This window comes from Furipterus horrens, unplaced genomic scaffold (genome assembly GCF_987537825.1).
Source record: "Furipterus horrens unplaced genomic scaffold, mFurHor1.1.pri manual_scaffold_13, whole genome shotgun sequence".
Taxonomy (NCBI): domain Eukaryota; kingdom Metazoa; phylum Chordata; class Mammalia; order Chiroptera; family Furipteridae; genus Furipterus; species Furipterus horrens.
In genome coordinates, this window is record NW_028327183.1 from 25690358 (window position 1) to 25705600 (window position 15243).

Below are 15243 nucleotides of genomic sequence, written 5' to 3' on the forward strand. Positions count from 1 at the left end.
TTCATTTGAAACAATTTTGTTAGATTGTATGGTGACAGCTGCATTTAAAAAAACTTCTCAAAATTGGTTAATTGTTGTGCAGCCATTTTAATATCGAAGATGGAAGAAAATATGCAACATTTTCAGCATATTATGCTTTATTACTTCAAGAAAAAAAATGCAGATGAAACACAAAGGGAAAAAAAAAAAAGATTTGTGCAGTGTGTGGAGAAGGTACAAAAACTCAGGACAAAGGACCCAGCTTGAGGTCTCCCTCTGGGGGGCAACCCACGCTGTTTCCTTTCCTCTCTTTTTTCCTCACTTCTTCCCCCTCAGGCATGCACCTCCTAAACTCTAAGGGTCCACATGAGACTTACAATCAGGGAGAGCAATGGGAAGTGGCAGCTTGTCCCAGGCTAATCCCTGAACCAGTCTCCAAGGTCGCCTTTTCTCTGACTTCCCAGTGAGTTAAGGTTGGCCCCGCCCAGGCTCTCCGGTTGCTTCTTCCATGCTTTGATAAGCGCACCTTCATAGTCACCTGGACCCGTGTTGTGAAATCTTCCCTACACGAAGTCAAGAACCCACACACTACCAGCTGGCCCTAGGCAGACTTAGTAACAGTTTTACTCATCAGATTGGCAAACATTTCAATGTGAGAAAGCCTGGCAGTGGTGTGAGGGAACTAGGAACTCTGGCAGAAGAGACTTGAATAGCCACTTCAGAAAGCAAATAAACAAGGTGGCCAACCCAACCCCCACCTATAATCCCATCTCCCTCACCGCCTTTCAGATTTGGTCTAGAGGTAGCTATGGGTCTCAGTTCTGGCCAATGGGTGTAAGAAGAAATCACTGGGTGAGCTTTCAGGAAAGTTTTCCAAAGGAACAGAAGCAGCTGGCATTCCCTTTGACCTTGCTGATCTTCTCTTTTCTTCTTGCCTGTAATGATGTCTAGAAGTGTAGCCTCCTTCTCAGAACCATGAGGCAGGAATCATTAGGATGAAAGTGTGGAAGGATGGAGCCTGGTCCCTGATATCACCGTCCCAGATCTGCTAACTTCTGAGCCTCTTGTTACATGAGAATAAAAACCCCTGTTTCTTTAAGCTTCTCTGAGATAATTTTTCAGATGAGTAGTCAAATGCATGTTTGATACAGTAGAACCTATGAAAATTCCAATTCCACTTCTGGGTATCTACCATTAAGACTCATTTGGAACCCCTGGCTGCTGTGGCTCAGTGGATTGAGCATCGGCCTGCGAGCCAAGTGTCGCTGTTTCGATTCCAGTCAGGGCATATGACTAGGTTGCACGTCAGGTCCCCAGTTGGGGGCACGAGTGAGAGGCAACCACACAATGATATTTCTCTCCCACTCTTTCTCCTTTCCCCTCTCTCTAAAAATAAAATAAACAAACAAATAAATTATGTTTTTTTTAAAGACTCATCTGGAGATGGGTATAAGAGCATTTGTGGCTGTGCTGTTTGACAAAGTGGCAAACTAGGAAAAAGTGAGTAAACACCACTAAGGAAATGACTAAATCAATGGTGGTGTATTTACACTATGGAATACTGTGCAGTAGTTAAAAAAGAATTGGGCATATCTATCTTATTTGATGATCATAAAGAAAAGACATTCCGTGCCATCATGGTATCAAAAAGTATCACCCTTCCAGGGGTCCTATGTTTTACAAAGGCAAGATGTAGGCTGGGGACCACCAAGTTCACATGCCCGAGCCAGGCTGCAGCCCAGCGTGCCTGCCCAGGCTGCGGAGCAGAAAGAGCAGTCCGGGAGTGAGGTTTCCCAGCTCACAGACTTCTCCCACAAGGTAACTTTGGGAGTTCAGCAGGAGGTGGGAGATGTACCATCACCAGACGTAGGCAGACAACTCGAGTTAGGAAAGTTCTGATGTGCACATAGAACAAGAGTGCGTCCCACCCCTGGGGAGCTACCAGCTCCTAGAACAACCCGGGATGGCGGCCGGGCCAACAGTTTCACCTGCTCTGAGCGCCTCTGTTCCTAAGGGCTGGCCCGCCCAGGATGTGTCTTATTGGTTTGCAAGGTTCAGGCAGAATTACCAGAACAATAACCACAGTATCAAAACAATGCATTGTTTGAAGCTATTATTGACTCTACTGCCAATGCAGTGACAGCCAATTATAAGGAGAATTACCTGTACTCAGGCTTTTTAGGTTTTGAGAAAATGAAGAGTAAAACATTTATGATGTACTTTATAAGTACTTTTGGATATGTTTCTATATTTACTGAAATAGCAAGTCCCATAGGAATTCATTGAAATGTTTTCCTTGTGGCTTGAACACTACATGTGTATTCTGCAAAAGAGTTTATTTTTACTGCATTCACAAGGTTGATAATGGAATTCTTTTAAGTGTACCATTGTGCTGCATAATTTGTACCAATATTTACTGAAATATTTATTTTTCCACATGCACAATGGCTACTGGCAGAGGAGTTTATTCAAATGTATTATTGTTTAGTACGTGGCTTTACCAATTTTGACTGATATTTGCTTTTTTTGTATGTAATGTAGAGGAATTTCTTCAAATGTATTTTATATCGTCACTTTTGTTTTGCTTTAGTTACCAGCGCTCAATGGAACAGGGGGCCAGTGTTTGCTTTTACACTTCCACGTGGTTACCTCCTCTTCCACCAGGCCATGTGCTTTGCTGCATAAGAGGATCACTGACAAACACGAATACATACAATTTTCTTTACTAGGTAATTTTGTACGAATATTTCAGTGTTGGTAGAATATTGCTGCATGCTCAGAATTTAGGATTTCCTACTAGATTCTACTATACATGTACAAAATGACATTTCCCCTCAAAACCACTTCATAATAACTTCTAACACATATATTATGAAAAATACTTAATTCTTTATGTAATTGTAATAGTACATATGTATGGTGACCATATAACTTATGGAAATGGGATACATTTGAGAGTGATGGGGACACTATTAAAAATTAGGATGGGACTACAAGCGTAAAATTGGAACGGTCCTGGTCAAACTGGGACATACAGTCACTATATTTATATACCTGCATGCCTATGTCAGCAAATGAGGAATATTAATATACTAAGAGCTACCTGTATACTAATATCAGTAGATCATCATGATGTCCTATTTAGTGACAACCACAAGTAGCAGAAGGAAATGTGGGCTAGGAGACAACAGAATGGGACAAATGAACACTCCAGCCCTATTTTCTATACAAATATAGACATAAACAGAATTTGGGGCATGTTGGTAAAAGGGTTCTTATTTGCAGTGTTTTAACTTTTTACAAAGAAAATTTGTTCATGCATTATTTATATAGTTACTTTTAAAACTAAAGAGAAGTATTCTGAGTGGATAGAATTAAGGGCTTGACTCATAGGTCATTTTGAGTTGGCTTTTCAGCCCAGTGTGGTTTAAAACCAGTACATACCATGATGTTTAAATACATCAAAATTTAAAGTAGAGGCAAAGATTACCGTTTTTTCTCTCTATCATGGTGTAATCTGCTCTTCAACCTCAAACAGAAAAACCTTCCCATTATCAGATTAAAGCTCAAACTGAAGTATTTAAGCTACAGTAAACAAATAAGCACCTGTTACAGAGCAGTGAACCAAGGAAACATTTTCATTACTACCACCATCGAAATAACTAGTTCTCATTCCAACTTCAGCCTTACATTCCTACTTACTTACTGGCGCCCACTTGATGCTTTAAACTCAACTAGCATTCTTCCTGAACACTCCAGCTTCCCCTCCAAATCCTGCAGCTTCTCCCAGTAGAACCACCATTAATTAAGAATCTATTGGGTTGGCCAAGAAGTTCATTTAGCTTTTTCCAGACATGGCTCTAGTAGCGCTTAGTTGTCTTTAACTTCATTTGAAACAATTTTGTTAGATTGTATTGTGACAGCTGTCGTATCAGTGTGCATTAAAAAAAAAATTAAAATTGGTGAATTTTTGTGCAGCCATTTTAATATTAAGGATGGAAGAAAATACACATTTTCAGTGTATTATGCTTTATTATTTCAAAAAAGGTAAAAATGCAAATGAAACTCAAACAGAACAAAAACAAAAACAAACCATTTGTGCAGTGTGTGGAGAAGGTCCTGTGATCGATTAACCGTGTCAAAAGCAGTTTCCCAAGTTTCTTGGTATTATTGACATTGTGGCCAAGTAATTCTTTGCTGTGGGGCTGTCTGATGCATTGGAAGATGTTTAGCAGCACCCCTGGCCTCTACCCACTAGAAGCCAATAGCGGGAGACAGTCGACATACTCAAAATATCCAAATCAATAGTTACTGGTGAAAATGAAAAGCGTGTTTTATTTTACAGAAAAAACATAAGGGACTTTTTGGCCTCCATGCCTCTCATCCATACGAGCTCCTGTGAGAGGAGTAGGGAATGCATCTACTCCATTCGACAGATGAGGAGCAGATTTGCCCGAAGTCACTTGCAAGGAAGAGATGGATCCTGCTGAGGGCCCCGCAAGCAAGAGCATGTGTCCCTTGACCACTGAGGAGCCCTGATCATCCACCACCAAAGAATTCTTTTCCACTTGGGCCAAAGGTCTAAGGTGTTCCCAGTGCTTAAGAGAAACTTCTGAAGTGTTTTGACAAAGCCTACCTTTGTGTGGGAGAATGTAAACACCTAAGGGTATCTCTACAAGTTTGACTTTCCATTTTTATTACCTTGGCAGATTTTTGTTAGGCCCTTGCTCTGTGCCCACAGTGATGCAAGAGACTGCAGGGGAGGTGGGTATCAATTAGCTGAATAACAAGTGAGCTCTGCCCTCAAACCGCTTTAGAATGCCAACTCGGGGAGAGGAGATTAGGACATGTGTGATATGACCAAGTCATGTCAGTATGCAGTTAGATACAAAAGCAAATCAACCGTTCTTGGAAGATGTCCTAAGGGTTATTAGGGCTAACATGCCATACTTCTTACTTTAAATAAGTTGAATTTTGGTAGATTATCACACACACCATCCCTACCACAAATATTCACATGGTAAAATAATGTTTTGCTTTTTGATGTAACTTAGGAGTTTGTGCAGCAAAAGTCACTACGTACAGGTACATGTTTAATGGTAAAGCCACCTCAGATATGGTAGGTAACAGTTTGGTATCCAGATTCAGTGGAGCTGGCTCAAATCCAAGCTTTGTCCCTTCCTAGCCGAGTGGCTTTGGGTGATCTTTAGCAAGATGCTCCACTTGCCCAAACCACCATTTCCTCACATGTAAACTGGAAAGACATATATCTACTTCTTAAAGCCATTGAGAGAACTAAATGAGCTTAAAAAATAGTCTCACGCATAGTATGCAAAGACTCAACAAAGAGTAGCGAGTAACTCTTAAGAATGATAGTCCCTGAGTAATTAAGTCAACAAGGGTGACAAATGAATATCAGTCATTATCCCAGCGTTGAACAGATCCAGAAGCAAAATCTCTGTGCTAGTGTCTTGACCACAACTCAGTGGGGGTGTTATAATTGCCCCTAGCAACACAGCAAATTATTCCTCTTTAAAGTTGGGGAGCATTTCAGACCCATATTGGCTATTCTGGACACCAGCTCTTAGGGGTGGTTAGGAGCACAAGATGACTCATCCTCCAAACAAAATTTAAAAACACAGGGACAGCGTCTTCCTCCCTCCCTCAGCATGTTTTGTGGCAACAAGACCTGCAAATGAAGGGGAGCATGGGGGCCGAGCGGGGGCCGGCGGCAGGTTGGAGAGCCAGGGGGGGCCACCATGGCCTTGGCCTCTGTGACTGGGTGGTGCCCATGTGGCATCTGTCTGGAGAGGATTCCAGATGACCAACCAGCAACCTCTTACTAAAAAGGTTCGGCTGAGTGAAACAGGCTTCAAAGTGAGGGCAGGAGATGAGTGAATTTTCTGATGGAAACAGTATGAAGCATCTGGGCGGGCACGCAGATCTGACCCCTAACGATGTCACTGACTTAAGGGAGTCAGAAGGAAAAACAAAAGCCACAACAGCAAGAGTCTGCCTGCAGGGAAAACATCCTTGTAACAAGACTAGCAACCAAGGAGCTAGCAATGCCAGAGTGCACCCCTCAAGTCCAGCACCTCCAGCAAGACCAGGAGCCTGTGTTGCTCAGCTGAGATAACCCATGGTAGACCCAGTGGTCAACTTGTTTTTCCTCAAAATGAACGGTGACCTGGAACAGACCGAAGACACGTGGGAGCAAGCCCAAAATGAATCAAGTGACTGGAATTTTACACCTGTTAGGTGGACAAATCATACTCCCCAGTCAAGACTTCCCTGACAGCCCCACTACGAGAAGCTGTGGTGGGACAGCCAAATACTCGTTTGCACACCAAGACACACAGTGTCTGAGCCCCCCAAAAGCCGCATTCTTATAGTATCCAGCCTGTAATAGTTAATGTAAAACTTGCCAGGTGGACTTCACATATTAGCTTTTTTCTCTTCCCCTTCCCCTTGCTTCAGAGGCCTGATAGCGTCGGACTATTCAGAAGAAACAGCCACCTCTGAAAACATCCCCTTCTAGAACATGGAGACACTTGAGGAATGTTTGTGTCTTCAGACAATTTGGAGAAATGAAAACTTAGAGATTTAAAATCATGGAATTGAACATGTAAAATTCCAGTACAAATGGAATATGCAACACTCTTTACTTGGAGCACAGTGACTTAGAGACACTATATCAGTTTTGCCAATAAGACTGGATTTTGTAATTAAACTTCTGGGTCAGAACTCAAACCCAGAGGCAAATTTTGCCTTTAAAGGGTTTATTTGCTAAGAAAACTTAATAGTTATGAGAGAACCAAATAACTTATCAGTAAAAGTAGTTTATATATTAAACCATTTAGTTTGGGGCTCTATGTTACTTGAATGAGCCTTATATAAATGTGGTTTTTTAATCAATGGTTTGAATGGTTGTTAATACTGTAGATAATCTTATTGTAGACTGTACACACATGAAGGTATGATAGCAACTTTTAGGTTTAAACTGTTTGAAGCATTACAAACATTCAATTCAAAACTAGATCGTGGGAGAAACAAGATGGCGGAGGAGTAAGTGGAAGCTACACTAACTTCCTCCTAGAACTAGTCTGGATTTACAATGTAATTTTGGAGAAATCATCTGGAATAACGAACTGAACACCAGCTGGAGAGAAGTCTTATAACCACGGAGAGACAGAAAAGGCCGCTACATCACAACGTGACCGGTAGGGAGTGCGGAGACATGGAAGGGCTGGCTGGGCTCCCACGGGTGGCAGCTGAAGGGGCTGAGAAACAGCTCAGCAGCCGGGGATTCCCCCTGAGAAGGGCAGGGTCTAAACCCCCAGCTGGGCTTCCCAGCCTACAGCGACAGAGTGGAAAGTAAAATAGTATCAGCTGTGAAAAGCGAAAAGCCACAGGCTTTCTTGCTAGCCGGAGAGAAACAGCAGGAGAAAAAGAGCTCTTAAGTGGATCACATACGAAAATATTTTGGCCACCACTTACCCTGGGCTCAAGCAGAGGGAAGGCAATGAGGGCTGGAGACACTTGGGGAGAATTTGGCACGGTGGCTTTGAGGGGAGAACTGGAGGAGCAGCTGACTGGGTCCCAGTGCTGACTCATCCCCAGTACTGCGGGTAGACCATTCCCCTCCAAGTGGCGTCAGCCTGAGGGGAAGCAAAAGCCCTGCCTACAGGAATTAAGCTGCCACACCCACAGTCCTTAAGCCTGACAGCTAATCACAGATTGAATAGATTAACAATCAAAGAAGACAGACAACAGCAGTAGATCCCTGGAAGTCTCCAACAGGCTGCCTAGGGCCAGACTGGTACATGATCTGACGCCACCAGAGGCAGATCCAGGAAGTGCAGATCATTCCAAGAAGCACCAACAAACAATAGGAGTCAAAAAAATGGGGAGACAGAGAAACAACCTCCCATCAAAAGGAAAGGTAGAATCCCCAGAAAGAGTGCTAAATGAAATAGAGGGGAGCGAACTATCAGATATGGAATTCAAAACATGGATTATGGAGAAGCTGAATGAGCTCAGCGGAAAATTCAAAGAACTCCAGAAAAACTACAAGGAACTCACAGAAAATTACGTGAGCATGAAAAAGGACATAGAAGCTATCAATAAGAGCCAGGAGGAAATGAAAAATACGATCTCTGAATTGAAGAACACAGTAGAAGGAATTAAAAGCAGGCTAGAGGAAGCAGAAGATCGGATCAGCGAGCTGGAGGACAACCTACACAAAAACTCCCAGACAATGCAACAAAATGAAAAAAGACTGAACAAGACTGAAGAGGTTCTAAGACAGCTGCAGGACAACATGAAACGTAATAATATCCGTATCATAGGAATTCCAGAAGGAGAAGAAGAAGAGCAAGGGATAGAAAACCTCTTTGAAAAACTAATGACAGAAAACTTTCCTAACATGACGAGAGAAAGAGTCACGCAAGTCCAGGAAGCACAGAGGGTCCCAATGAAGATGAACCCCAACAGGCCCACTTCAAGACACATCATAATTAAAATGCCAACATTCAAAGACAAAGAGAGAATCCTAAAAGCAGCAAGAGAGAAACAACTAATAACATACAAGGGAGCTCCAATAAGGCTATCATCAGATTTCTCAGCAGAAACACTACAAGCCAGAAGGGAATGGCAAAAAATATTCCAAGCAATGAAAAACAAAGGCCTACAACCAAGAATACTCTACCCAGCAAGGCTTTCATTCAAAATGGAAGGTGAAATAAGGAGTTTCCAAGACAAAAGAAGGCTAAAAGAATACATCTCCACCAAACCAGCATTGCAAGAGATGCTAAAGGGTCTGCTTTAAGAAGATGAAGAAACAGAGAGACAGAGAGGAACACGAGTACAAAGGGGGAAAATGACAATGAATAAGTACTGAAAGAAAGAAGGAACTTCTACCATTTGCAACAACATGACTGGAACTAGAGAGAATTATGCTTAGCGAAATAAGCCAGGCAACAAAAGAAAATTACCTTATGCTGTCACCTGTTACAGGAAACTAATGAACAACACAAACAAATGAGCAAAATTGAACCAGAGGTATGTAAACAAGGAATAAACTAACAGTAACAAAGGGGGAGATGGGAGGGAGAGAAGGGGTAAGAAGGGGAAGGGTCTAGTCAAAGAACATGTATGAATGACCCATGGACATGGACAACTGGGTGGGGACTGACTGTGGGGGGGGGGCAGGGTGCAGGGAAGCAAGAGGGGGAATAAAAGTGAGACAACTGTAGTGGAAAAACAAACAAACAGAAAATTTTTTAGTGGGGGGGGGAATAAAAATATAAAGAATAGAAATGCAAGTTCAGTGAATATTAGAAGGACAAGGATTTTCCTTCCGATAAGACAGTCCTACAGATTTAGAGACTTGTATGTGGGTTATGTTACATAAATTAACATGTGTTTTCTGTTTTCAAAGGGCATAAGCCTACAATCTCATTACCTGAGTGATTATCTGTATGCATAGGCCTCACTTAATCCTGTCTGCATTGCTGCCTCCTGAGACTCAATGGTTTGGCTGAACTAAGTGGCTGGGTTGGTGAAGAACGGGGTGGTCTGTGGGCTTCACTTTAAAACTGGTTTCTCTTTTCTATCCTAATGGCTTGGACAGAAAAAGCCCAGAGGCCTGAGATGGGGGAAACCTAAAATATTTCCCTCAGTCCAAAATAAGTATAATGGGCAAAAGGGTTTTGGACAGGTGAGATGTACCTGGCACACCTTCCTCCAAAGAAGCCCTTCTTTTCCCTAATGTGGGACATTGAAAAATTAATACCTGTCTTTTGTCATCTAGTGGTTACGGATTAAATGATGTCCTTTAACCCTGTTGCCCCCAGAATACAACAAGGATGCCAGCCTGTCAAACCAAGCATGCCGTTGTCCAGAGACAGCCAACCAACCTGGAGTCTGCACGATCCTTCCCCTTGTGGGAAGGCCACCCTCCCCTCCACATCCCCACTCTTATTAGGGATTTCTTGACCCACGGGTAGGTAGGACGACGACCATGTCCAGCTTGAAGCAGCTAGAGGAGCTCGAGACCTTCATCCATTGTCCTTTATAAGATTGTAAAGGGTCTTAAGTCTGAGAGGGAGGAATTGTTATTTTTTATTGTTAAAATATTTAACTAATTAATTAATTAATTTTAAAAAAGAAGAAGAAGAATATATGAAAGGGTGAGGCGGGAGAGCTTGTATGTACGACCCATGGGCATGGACTTGGAGAGGGGATTGTTGGGGAAGGGGGGTGCTGGGCGGAGGGGAGTAAAGGGGAAAAAAAATTGGAACTATTGTAACAATATAATCAATAAAATATACTTAAAAAAAAAAAAAACTAGATTGTGTAAAGACATTGGTTGTGATGAGATACACTGCATTATTTTTCTAGTAGTAAAATTTATTAAACCCCCATTCCATTCAACAAGCACATGCTGAAAGAGCATCGTTGTTGGTGTTAACAGGGGAATGTGTTTCTTCATTGTATTTCGGCCTCCTGTATTGCACTCTTGATATTAAATTAAATGTGCTTTGAAAAAAGTTAAAAACATATATTGGTGAGGAATTATTTTACTTTTAGATCTGTAATAGATGCCCCTGGAGGACTGGGGAAAAAGATATCTACAATATTTGCCAGGATTAAAATCCTATGTATTAGTAATGCAGAGTATTTATTTATTTAATCCTACCCGAGGATGTGTTTTCATTGCTTTTAGAGAGAGAGGAAGGGAGAGAAAAGCATTGATGTGAGAGAGAGACATCAATTGTTTGCCTTTTGTACCCGCCCAAATGGGGGCAAACCCACAACCTAGGCGTGTGCCCCAACCGGACTCGAACCTGCAACCTTTCACTCTGCAGGATGATGCCTAACCAACTGAGCCGCACTGTCCAGGATGTAATGCAGAGTTTTTAAATTACTATGCTTCAACTAGCTCTGTTAAAAATAAACATTGCAAATTACTACAGGTTAACCCCTTGTTGGCTGAAAAACACTTGCCCAGGTCACTTTGCTATGAGTCATTTCTTTTTAGTGAGCCAGATTTTGCCTCAGTCATAATTGCTTTAGTTTAATGACAAAGGTCTTTCCTGGTGCGTGAGACCTAGCATACAGAAGGGTAACATCATATGAGTTTGTCCAGCTTAGAGATGCTGTGATCTGGTTGATTCAATTGCAGGTAAGATTTTTAATAGCAAATGGCTATTTCGTGTTAAAAGAGCAGATAACCAGGCCCAGCTGGATGGGTCCCTACAGGAGCCCTCTGGTTAAAGGAAGCAGGTTCCAGGCATGCTGGAGAAGTCAGCGCTGAGATGTGGCTCTAGTTGTTAGTCAACAAACATCAACTGGGCCTGCAAAAAAGGAGGAGGAGGGAGATCCTTTTGTGGGTCCCATCACCCCATTCATTCAGTAATGCTGTGGCAAAGCACTGGGAAGGGGAGAGCAATGCAGGAGACAGGAGCCTCTGGCTTAGCTGCAAAGGGAGCGCGGGTTTGGTATCTGGCAGCATTTCACCTCCTTGTTGGGAGACAAGATACACCTGGAGGGAGGATTCCCAGGCCATGCAGTCCTTCTGAATCAGAACTGCCAGGGGAAGAGTTTGGAGTATTGTGTATTGTGGCAAAGTAGACATGACATCAAGAGTTCTGAAATCATTGGTTCTGATTACCACCCCCCACCCCTGCACCCACTGTACCAGTTCACTGGTTGTTTTGACTAAAGGACTGACCCCTAGAGCTTCCCACTCTGCTATTCTGCATGATATCACTTCCCTGGAGTTTATTTTCTCTTTTAAATAAAAATTGTGTATACTTAAGGTGTACAACATGATGACTTGCTATACAAAGAGAAAGTGAAATGATTACTACAGTCAAGCTAATTAATATTTCCCTTCATGTAGTTACTTCTGTTGTGATGAGAACACCTGAAATAAATCTAGAGTGCTAATAACAGCATGAGGGCTGTAGTTAATATTGTATTGAACACTGTATTGGCATCTGTGGTTTTACCTTGGGCTTCCAGTGTTCTTATTTTCCTGTAGGGCTGGGAGTCCCAGGCTTAAAGGAAGGGGTAACTGGGAGATCAGTCACAATCTCAGATGAAATCACCTGGCTGATAAATGCATTCAGCCAACCAACAAGCACATATTGGGCAGATGAAGGGACTGTTTGTTCTGTGTTCTCTGGATATAGAAGTTAACAAACCACACATGGTCCCTGCCCTCATGGGAGGCCAAAATTCTGGGGAACAAGTCACTCTGTCAAACAGTTTTCTTAACCATAGAACAGGAGAGCTTGAACTAGACGGCTTAAAGGCAGGCCCTGCCCAAATATACAGGATTCTAGAAAAGGAAATCAGTCTGATTCTGGAGGAAGAACTCCAGCAAACGTTTGGTTCCCCAGGCTCTTCTGTAAGGAAGAGCACACACAGGAGAGTGAGCATCTTTGGAAACCACAGAGTATGGCCGCCTGTGCCCAGAAGTGGACTGTAGAGACTATAAGCAAAGAACTTTCCCAATTCATGGAGGAAAAAGCCAATTCAAAAGACTTTAAGCAGAAAAGAAAATGTACCAAGACTCACATGACAGGGTGATCCACGTGCAAGTTAGCCTTGGGCACAGCTGGGTGGCGGAGCCCCAGCGGTGTTTTCAAGGCCCGGCTCTCTCTGCGTGTCTTGGCTCCGCTGTACATACGTAACTCACGGCTGCAGCCGGGAGCCCAGACAAGATTATCAGAGCTCGGCCTCTCCTTTGAGGGAAGAGTGGCCATGGCAGTCCCAAGGCCCGAACTCCTCATGAGGCAACCACCAAGGAGAGAGTTTCTCTGAACAGCACCCGGAGAAAAATTTTAGAAGAGAACGCTGATTGGTCCACCTTGTCCTAAAGCTTTCGGTCAGAAGCCACGGCTTCTATCTTCTGATTGGCCAGAACTTGAAAGTGGAGGTCAGCCCCATGGCAGGGCTGGAAATGGGTTTCTCTCATCAAAAAGCAGTGGGGTGTTGTTCTCTAAAGCAAGGGATGCTAACAAACAGTGACAATTTTAGTAAGACACTAACAGCCGGTGTTGACTGCCAGGGCAAGCTAACAGGGGTGGGGGGTGGGGTAGCCATTAGCCCCAGGGTGCACAGCTGGGTATCGGCTGAGAGTAGAATTCTGCAGGCTACTTCTTCTGCACCACCTGTAAGGCTAACTGAGCTAGATGGTAGGAGACATCCCAGCAACTGTTAGCAAACTTATTAAATCTTGTTGTTGTTGTTGTTGTTGGCAGCCGTCCGTCTCGAGAGACGATGGTGTAGCTTCTTAAGAGTCTATCTGCACCGCCGAGAATGGCTGTGCAGTCCGACTCGGGAGTGACACGGTATCTGTCTCCTCCCGTGTTGAATCAACGCTGGAGTGTCCTCTCCAGTGAAGCTGAAGCTACAGAGCCTGGGCAGGGTGATATGCACACCCTCCATTATTAAATCTATGACAAAGCAATACTGGCTTTCTCATAATTACCATGTTAGGTGATTGAGGAAAATAAAACCTTTTCTTGAAAAGAATCCCTAGGCCTATGCTGCAGGCTTGAGAAGTACTGTAACCTAGGTAATGTGATGCCAGAGTTAATCGCTTGGTCTCCAGTAACTGCTACTGGTCCTAATGTAGCACCCTCTGCCAGCTTGACCAGAATAGCACTAAGGAAATCGAGTATTTCAACAGGAGTACTGGGTTCTGTCTCTCTCTCTCTCTTTTTTCTTTTCCAGACATGAGTAGTTTTCACATTACCTTTGGGTTCCACTACAGGGTCCTTTGTCCAATGCGATCCTCCAACAGGCTAATGGATAATTGCCCACCTACTCCTTGGAGGTGCCACCTTGGGCTGGCAATGCTGGGTGGCTTATGCCTAGGGATCTAGGAGTGCCCCTGTGTGCACAAGTGTGACCATTGTTCCCTAGCTTTATGCATTTGTGGATTCAATTCAAAGTTGAGGGAAGGTGATGGCAGCTGGGAACTCTAGAACTAATGGAATTCATTAACTGCAGTTATCTCCTGACCTTAGAGAGGAAGGGAGTTACCTTTCAGATAATAGACTGAGTTCTTTAAAGTGATCGGTTTTCAGCTGAGATTTTGAAGGAGCACATAGAACTTTCCACTCTGCCCACATTCCTTCCCCTTCTCTGAACATCTTACAACACTAAATAGCTCCATCATATCAATACTGAATGATGCTTATTTACTAGACCTCATCTAGTCTTTTTAAAAAACGTTTTCTTAAAAACTTTATTTATTTACTTTTACGGAGAGGGGATGGGAGGGAAAGACAGAGGGAGAGAAACATCAGTGTGTGGTTGCCTCTTGCCTGCTCCCAACCGGGGTCCTGGCCAACCATCAAGGCATATGCCCTGACTGGGAATTGAACTGGTGACCCTTTGGTTTGCAGGCTGGCATTCAATCCACTCAGCCACACCAGCCAGGGCTGGACCTCATCTAGTTTTGACTTAGTTTACAAACAATTCCAGTAGGTTGGCTATTTTTCCAAGTCTTCAACAGATTAGAAACAGTAAATTATATATATGTACTAAAAAAGAAAAAATATATAGCACTTGTTCAAGAAATATTCATTTAACTCCTGTTTGTGCTACGCATTAAATAGGATATAGTAGTAAGCAAGACGAAGTTACCACCCTTATGGAACTTACAAGCATTAAACAAATAATTGCAAACTATTACAGCTGTGGTCAAGGCTATAGAAGAAAAGCAGAATACTATGAGAGCTTGTAGCAGGACCAAACCGAACTCGTTGGGATCATGGACAGCCCCTGGAAGAAGAAACTTAAACTGAAACATGAAGTAAACATTACGCAATCAAAAAAGGAGTGGGGCTGTGAGGAACTTGAGACTCACAAACCTCCAAGGAACCTGTGCAGTCAGGGCAGAGAAGGATGGTATGAGATGAGCATGGAGCCCTAGAGGGGGGCCAGCCTAGCAAGGCTTCTTGGGTTACATTAAGGATGATCCAACCGGAACCATGGGGTTTTGAGCAGGGAAGTGACAGACTTACATCTTTATAGCATCACTCTGCTTGGCATATGGAGAACGTGTTGAAAGGAGGCAGGAGTGGAAGTAGGTGGACGAGAAAAGAAGTAATTATTGGAGTCTAGAGACAGGTAACCCCTGTACAATGGCCCGTTTGCACATGAGCAGAAGGTAGAATCAATGGGCTTAAAGGTGGGTTAGGTGTGCCAAGTTAAGGGAAGGCAGGGATCAAAGATTACCCCTGA

At 43.2% G+C, this 15243-nt stretch overlaps 1 pseudogene; it reads left to right on the forward strand.

Annotated features, from left to right (window-relative positions):
- The first annotated feature begins 5799 nt into the window (after positions 1-5799).
- Positions 5800-6517, forward strand: LOC149994280 (pre-mRNA-splicing regulator WTAP-like; annotated as a pseudogene).
- The last annotated feature ends 8726 nt before the right edge of the window (positions 6518-15243 follow it).